Raw genomic sequence first — 6,790 nt, 5'->3', positions numbered from 1 at the left:
CCCACTGTGGTAGGTAGCTAACGTCCATATTACTGTTAAATTAATTGGGGGGAAGATTTGGGTTGAGGGTGCCTAGCGTATTTAATTGGTTGATGAGTAATTTCTCACACCCCATCTTTCTGTTCCACACACATAGGCAAACAATGGGAGACATTCATGGGAGAGTAAGAGTGGGAATGGGATTTGTGTAGTTAGAAATGGGATTTTAAATTTAATGTGTTTGGACTTATGCATATTTTTGGTATGTTTCAGTGGCTCAGTGCTCAGGGGGTGGTTGTGCCGCTTTCTCTCCCTCCTGTATAAACCTCCAAGCCGTTTAGTGTATTAAAATTTAGTCAGGGCCAGATTTATTTTGATTTTATGTCTGTTTTGTTTTGTTTGACTGAGGCCATAATCCAGCATACGGTGTCTGTGTCAATTGGCTTGAAGCTACTTACAGCAGTGTTCACCATCGGTTTTTATTAGGTATTGCGGTGTGCGTCAGACGTGTGCTCAATTTGTTGTGGCTCATTTCGTGTACTACAAGCCACCTTAACTACTGTTTGCCGTGAGGTTCCCATGTGTGATTGCGGTGCCTTTCTTATAGACGTGTGATGGTTATACCTGCTGTGGGTTTAGATTTTCAAAGCCATTGACACAGTACTGCGGCTTAGCCAGCCTCAAGTTAATTGCGTTTTTTTGTATATTATGTATTTGTTTTGCCTTCACTATAGGGGGCGATAGTGAAGTTTTGTGCAATTTCTTTTTTTTATATTTTCTTCTATTGAAGAAAAATAAATAAAATATATTTTTTCTACTCTCATTCACTTGTCCTCTGGATCCTTTTGAATATTGTTGGGGAACCTTTGGTGAATTTAACATCTATCACCATATTACATCTGGCGTAGTCGGCAGGATCCAAGGGCTCGTGATTGGAGTACGTTTTTGTTTTTTGTTTTTGTTGTTTTTTTTTCTTGGCCAGTATTGGGGTAGGGGTTAGAGGCTTGGAGGTAGGAAGGTCCTTTTTTTTTTTTTTTTTCTTTTTTTGGTTTGGAGGGGAGAAGCGGCATCACACCCGTATCATGGGACATTGGATGTAGGACAAGAAACAACTGAAGACCCATTACTTTGATAAAGACTATGTCCACTCAAGAAAGCCTGGGCGATCTGCAGGACTTAATGAATGAATTGAGACAGCTTCGGGCTGAAAACGAACAGTTTTTCAACTGTTCGTTTTCAGCCCGAAGCTGAAAACACAACGGGGGCAAGAGGGTGCAACAAGTGGTTCAACATCGAACAGTGAGTTAAATGCACCACCTGCTCCCATTAATTCCCAACAACCTGCAACTAGCAGCGCTCCAAGTCCTGTGTTGCAACCATGTTATGTTTATGTCCCACGTGAACGTAAGTGTTCTAAGTTCACAGGTAAACTGTCTGTTGATCTACTTACCGTGGATCAGTGGGTTAAAGAGGCCCGTAGATGTTTGGATGCTCATCCATTGCCTGAGGCAGAACAGGTGTTATTCTTGTTATGATCATTTGGATGGCGCTGCAAAATCTGAAGTTGAGTTCCATGATAGTTCAGCCAGAGATACGGCAGAGAAAATTTTTACGATATTAATAGACAATTTTAGCTGTTCTAAGTCATATGTTGCAGCTCAACTGTCGTTTTTTCAGCGCCACCAAAAAGAAGGGGAGTCTTTGTGTGATTTCTCTCATGGGCTGAAAACACTGATGGATGCAGTAATCAAAAAAACACCTGGGGGGGTTTTTAAGTCAGACAGAATCTTGCGGGACCAATTTGCTGAAGGTGTTAATGACGATATGGTGAGAAGAGAACTGAAAAGACGGCTAGCGTTAGACCCGGAGATGGATTTTCTCACACTCCGTGGGGCAGCGATTAAATGGGTTGAAGAGCGTAGGCAAGAGGTGCGATCTAGACCTAGAGCATTCTCCTTTGATACATATACATCCATGGGGGGTGGCTCGGGGGTAGAATCTAATGCAATTACTGCTTCTAATGCTGAAATGGCTGAGCTTAAAGATTGTGTTCGCCGCCAGCAGGCACAACTGGATGCCATCCTGTCACATTTAAATATGTCTCGCCCACGGGGTAGCCAAAGGGGGGGTGGAAACTCGTCTAGAACATACCGCTTCCAACAGGATGGTAGGCCCATCTGTATGCATTGCAATCGCCCCGGACATATTGCAAAATATTGTTGTGAAGAAGTAGAGCCTCCTAACACATCCATTCATGGAGCGTCACAGAGAACTACGTTCAATCACCAGTCAGCCGAGCAATCTAGGCCCTCACAGCCGCAGGGAAACTAACGCCCCCTGGTGTGCAGAGCCAAACACTAGGAGGTGCACTTGTAGGCTCACAAGATTTGACCTCCGACCGATCAAGCCCCGTATCCCAACACATAGGCCCGTGTCCGGTGGTTCAGGTATCAATGGGGGGGGCAGATGGTGCAGTGTCTTTTAGATACTGGCTCCATGGTCTCCACCATAACCGAAGAGTTTTTTTTAAAACATTTTCAAGTATTTGACGAGTCACTTAAGTCTTGTAACTGGTTACAATTGCGAGCGGCTAACGGGTATGAGATTCCATATTCAGGCTACATCGAACTAGATATTACCGTGTTGGGTAAGACCTTCCAGAACATGGGTATCTTGGTAGTGCGTGACCCTACTGATCCCCTCACGCGGCATCAAAAACAGGCAGTACCAGGGCTGTTAGGGATGAATGTGATCCAAAGCTGCTATAAAGAATTGTTTGCCAATTTACCGTCTGCAGCGATGTGGGCGTCTCGGGGCGGGGACAGTAGGACATGGCAGCAGGTTTTTATTACCTGCCAGTCGCTGGAGGGTCTCTGCAGTAAGGGGTACCTGGGTAAAGCCAGAGTGCAGGGTAGTGTGAGCTGTATCCCTCCGGGTTCCCTCAAATTTATTTCCTTAATTTGTCCCAGTGCCGCCAACCTTTCTCTCCGTTCCGTGTTGTTGGAGCCTCCGTTAGATGATACCCAGTGGCCCATGGGTTTACTAATTTCCACGTCATTATTATCAGTAATAAATGGGGTGGTTGAAGTACCCGTGGTTAATGTTAGCTCACAGGAGGTGTGGCTACGACCACGCACAGCTTTGGGAGAACTCCACGTGGTCCAAGCATTGTCGACCGGGCCTGGCGTGAGTATTGTGGAGGGGGGCGGTGGGGGGCGGGTCGCCCTCGTTCAGTCTGCGGAGGCGGGGGTTGCGCCGCCCATCGACCTCTCGAACCTGTCACTGCCCATGCTGTCGGAGGAACAAGAGGGGCGGGCAAAAGCATTGCTACAGCAGTACGGCTCTGTTTTTAGTTGGGGGGAGGGGGATGTAGGGTGCACGACTTTGGTTGAGCATCAGATACCGCTCACCGATGACATCCCCATCCGCCAGAGATATCGTCGCCTGCCTCCATCACAGTATGAGCAAGTGAAGGCTCATATCCAACAATTAGTGGGGGCAGGAATCGCAAGACCTAGCTGCAGCCCCTACTCATCACCCATAGTCATTGTGCAGAAGAAAGGGGGTGATGTGAGACTGTGTGTAGACTATCGCCTGCTCAACGCCAAGACACGAAAGGATGCGTACCCATTACCTAGAATTGAAGAGTCCCTGGATGCACTGACGGGCGCGAAGTGATTCTCCACACTTGACCTCGCCAGTGGTTACAATCAAGTTCCTGTCGCGGAGGCCGATAAGCCCAAGACTGCGTTTTGTACGCCCTTTGGGCTTTTTGAATTCAACCATATGCCGTTTGGCCTATGCAACTCGCCCAGTACATTCCAAAGGTTGATGGAGAGGATTTTCGGAGATCAAAGTTTACAATCGCTCCTCCTCTTTTTGGATGACATCATTTTCTCCTCGTCCTTTGAAGAACACCTTCAGCGTTTGAAACTGGTTCTGACCCGGTTGCAGAACAACAATTTAAAACTCAAATTGTCCAAATGTCACTTCTTTAAAACCGAAGTTAAATATTTGGGGCACGTAGTCTCTGCAGCAGGAGTGGCAACTGATCCGGATAAAGTTAAAGCAGTGGAAGAATGGAAACAGCCAACCACTATGAAGGAGCTACGATCTTTTCTTGGCTTCGCATCTTACTATAGGCGATTTGTGGCAGGTTTCGCGAAGGTGGCAGCACCCCTACACCGACTGATCGCTATGGCAGAGGCGAGTCAGAACAAAGTTAGACCCCGGACGATGGCCCTTGGAAACCACTGGACCCTGGAATGCCAGCAGAGCTTTGAGCTTAAAAGACCAACTTATCCGTGCACCTGTTCTAGCCTACGCTGACTTCACAAAGCCTTTTATTCTGGAAATCGATGCAAGTCACGCTGGGCTCGGGGCAGTGCTCGCCCAGGATCAAGACGGACAAAGGAAACCAGTTGCATTTGCTAGCCAGGGCCTGCGGCTGACCGAGAGAAACATGTCCAATTACAGTTCACGTAAGCTGGAGCTATTGGCCCTTAAGTGGGCAGTGACCTAACAAGTTTAGAGAGTATCTTCTGGGTGCAAAATTTGTGGTGTTCACCGACAATAACCCACTGAGTTACTTGCAGACAGCCAAGTTGGGCGTGACAGAACACCGCTGGGCGTCTGAGCTGGCGATGTTCGACTTTGACATCAAGTACCGCCCTGGTACTGCAAATAGAAACGTGGATGCACTTTCCAGGCTCCCCGACCCAGTCCCCATCGCTGCTGTGGCACCTGGTCTAGCCATTCCTCCGTTACCTGAGGGTGTGCCAGGACCCCTTGCCGGGGCCCTATGCCAAGAGGTTAGCGCTCTTCCCTTGCGCCAAAAGGTGGACCTGAAGGCCCTGCAGTCCGCCGACCCAGTTTTGGGACCATTTGTCAATCTATGGAAGCGGCAAGCACTGCCCACGAGGGACAAACGGTTGCTCTTGCCCTTGGGGACTCAAAGACTCCTTCGTGAATGGCCAAGGATTCGGTGCCGGGACGAAGTGTTATAGCATCCGGCTGCCTGGCGAGAGTAGAGAGACTTTACAACTTCTCTTGCCACAGTGCTTGAAACAGGAAGTCTTGACCAGTCTGCATGATGATCACGGACATCAGGGCATAGAGCGAACCACTCAGCTTGTAAGGGAACGATGCTTCTGGCCCGGCATGTCTCAAGAGATTGAAATCCACTGCCAGGAGTGTGGCCGCTGTGTCGTGGCAAAAGCAGTTCGTCCTCGGGTGCGGACGTTTCCAGGGAACCTGGTGGCTGCCCGCCCCCTTGACGTGGTCGCCATAGACTTCACTACCCTAGAGAAATCCACGGATGGACGAGAAAACGTTTTGGTAGTTACTGACGTGTTTTCAAAATTCACCCAGGCTTACCCAGCCCGCGACCAGAAAGCCAGCACGGTCGCAAAGTTGTTGACTGAGGGGTGGTTCTATCGTTATGGGGTTCCAAAACACCTCCATAGTGACCAGGGGAGAAGTTTCGAGGGGGATCTTATGAAACAACTGTGTCAGTTATATCGTATTGACAAAAGCAGGACGACGCCATACCACCCAGAGGGCAACGGGCAGTGCGAGAGATTTAATCGCACACTGCATGACCTGCTGCATTCACTACCCCCCGAACAGAAGCGTAGATGGCCTCAGGCACTCCCCCAGATACTCTTTGTTTACAACATCACTTGTCACGCATCCACTGGGCATTCCCCGTTTCAGTTGATGTTCGGGCAAAAAGGGCGATTACCAATAGACTTCCTCCTGGGCCATGCAGAGGAGGAGCCGGAAATGGGATCTACCCACGACTGGCTGCGACAGCACCAGGATGATCTTAAAGCCATCTATGCCCATGCAAGAGACCAGTTAACTGAAGCTTCCGAGCACCGAAATCAAAAGGTTGTCCCAGTACGGCCTGAGCTACTGGTCCCTGGTACGCTGGTCCATAAGAGAAACCACCCACTAGGTCGTCATAAGATCCAAGACTTCTGGGAGCACACCGTTTACCGGGTACACCGAGCCTTGGATCCACACGGCAGAATGTATACAATTTGCCCAGCGGATGGAACCGGACCTGACAAGAATGTCAACTGGGCCGAACTCCGTGTCCTCCCATCCATTTTACAAATGGATCCCACCTGCATAACGCAGATAGCATCAGAGGGCGCTCGGTGTGGTGTTGAGGGGAAGAGGAAGGTTGTACCGGTACAACAGGCCGCAGGACCACCAAGAGTAGAGGAAAGTGGCGAGGAGGGGATCCTGGTGTTGGAATCAGAGACAGATGGACTTCATGGCGTGGAGGCACTTCCTGTGCATAGCACAATAATATCGCCTCCCACTGGGCCGGGGATTGCTGCTCCCCGCCCCACTTGGGGCCACGCCACGGGTGGAGCTTGTGCCACCAGCCTAGAGAGGGCGGCACGGGGGCCTTCTCTGTCCTCCCCAGAGTCAAGAGCTCCTAGCCTTATTGCAACTTATCCACCAATGGAAGCTAATGACACAGCTCCACAGGGAAGTGCACAAACCAGTTCTGTACCCACGCCAGATCCAGCGTTAGTCAGCCCTGCTCTGGCCCATACCTCCAAGCATGTTGGAGACACTACCCCATCGAGCGGCACACAAGGACTGACCTCGCCCTCCCGGGAAACAGAAATTATGGCCCTCGAACCCGGACCTGACCCCCCACAAGTAGACGACCCAGACTCTGCCCCAGAGGAAAGGGAACAGCCCCCAGGTCTTACTGCCATGAGTGTAAGACGGACAGCACGGACCACGGCAGGACAGCACAGTAACGTGTTTCACCTGCCCCGGACTACCT

General features: G+C 49.8%; 1 protein-coding gene across 1 annotated transcript in view; it reads left to right on the top strand.

Annotated features, from left to right (window-relative positions):
- Positions 1 to 6,790, top strand: part of LOC132885922 (terminal nucleotidyltransferase 4A-like) — a 92,559-nt gene that overhangs the window by 63,574 nt on the left and 22,195 nt on the right. The window lies entirely within an intron of this gene.

Source organism: Neoarius graeffei, chromosome 5 (assembly GCF_027579695.1).
Source record: "Neoarius graeffei isolate fNeoGra1 chromosome 5, fNeoGra1.pri, whole genome shotgun sequence".
NCBI classification, from domain to species: Eukaryota; Metazoa; Chordata; class Actinopteri; order Siluriformes; family Ariidae; genus Neoarius; species Neoarius graeffei.
Note: the sequence above shows the minus strand (reverse complement) of the source record. Positions and strands in the feature narration are given on the sequence as shown.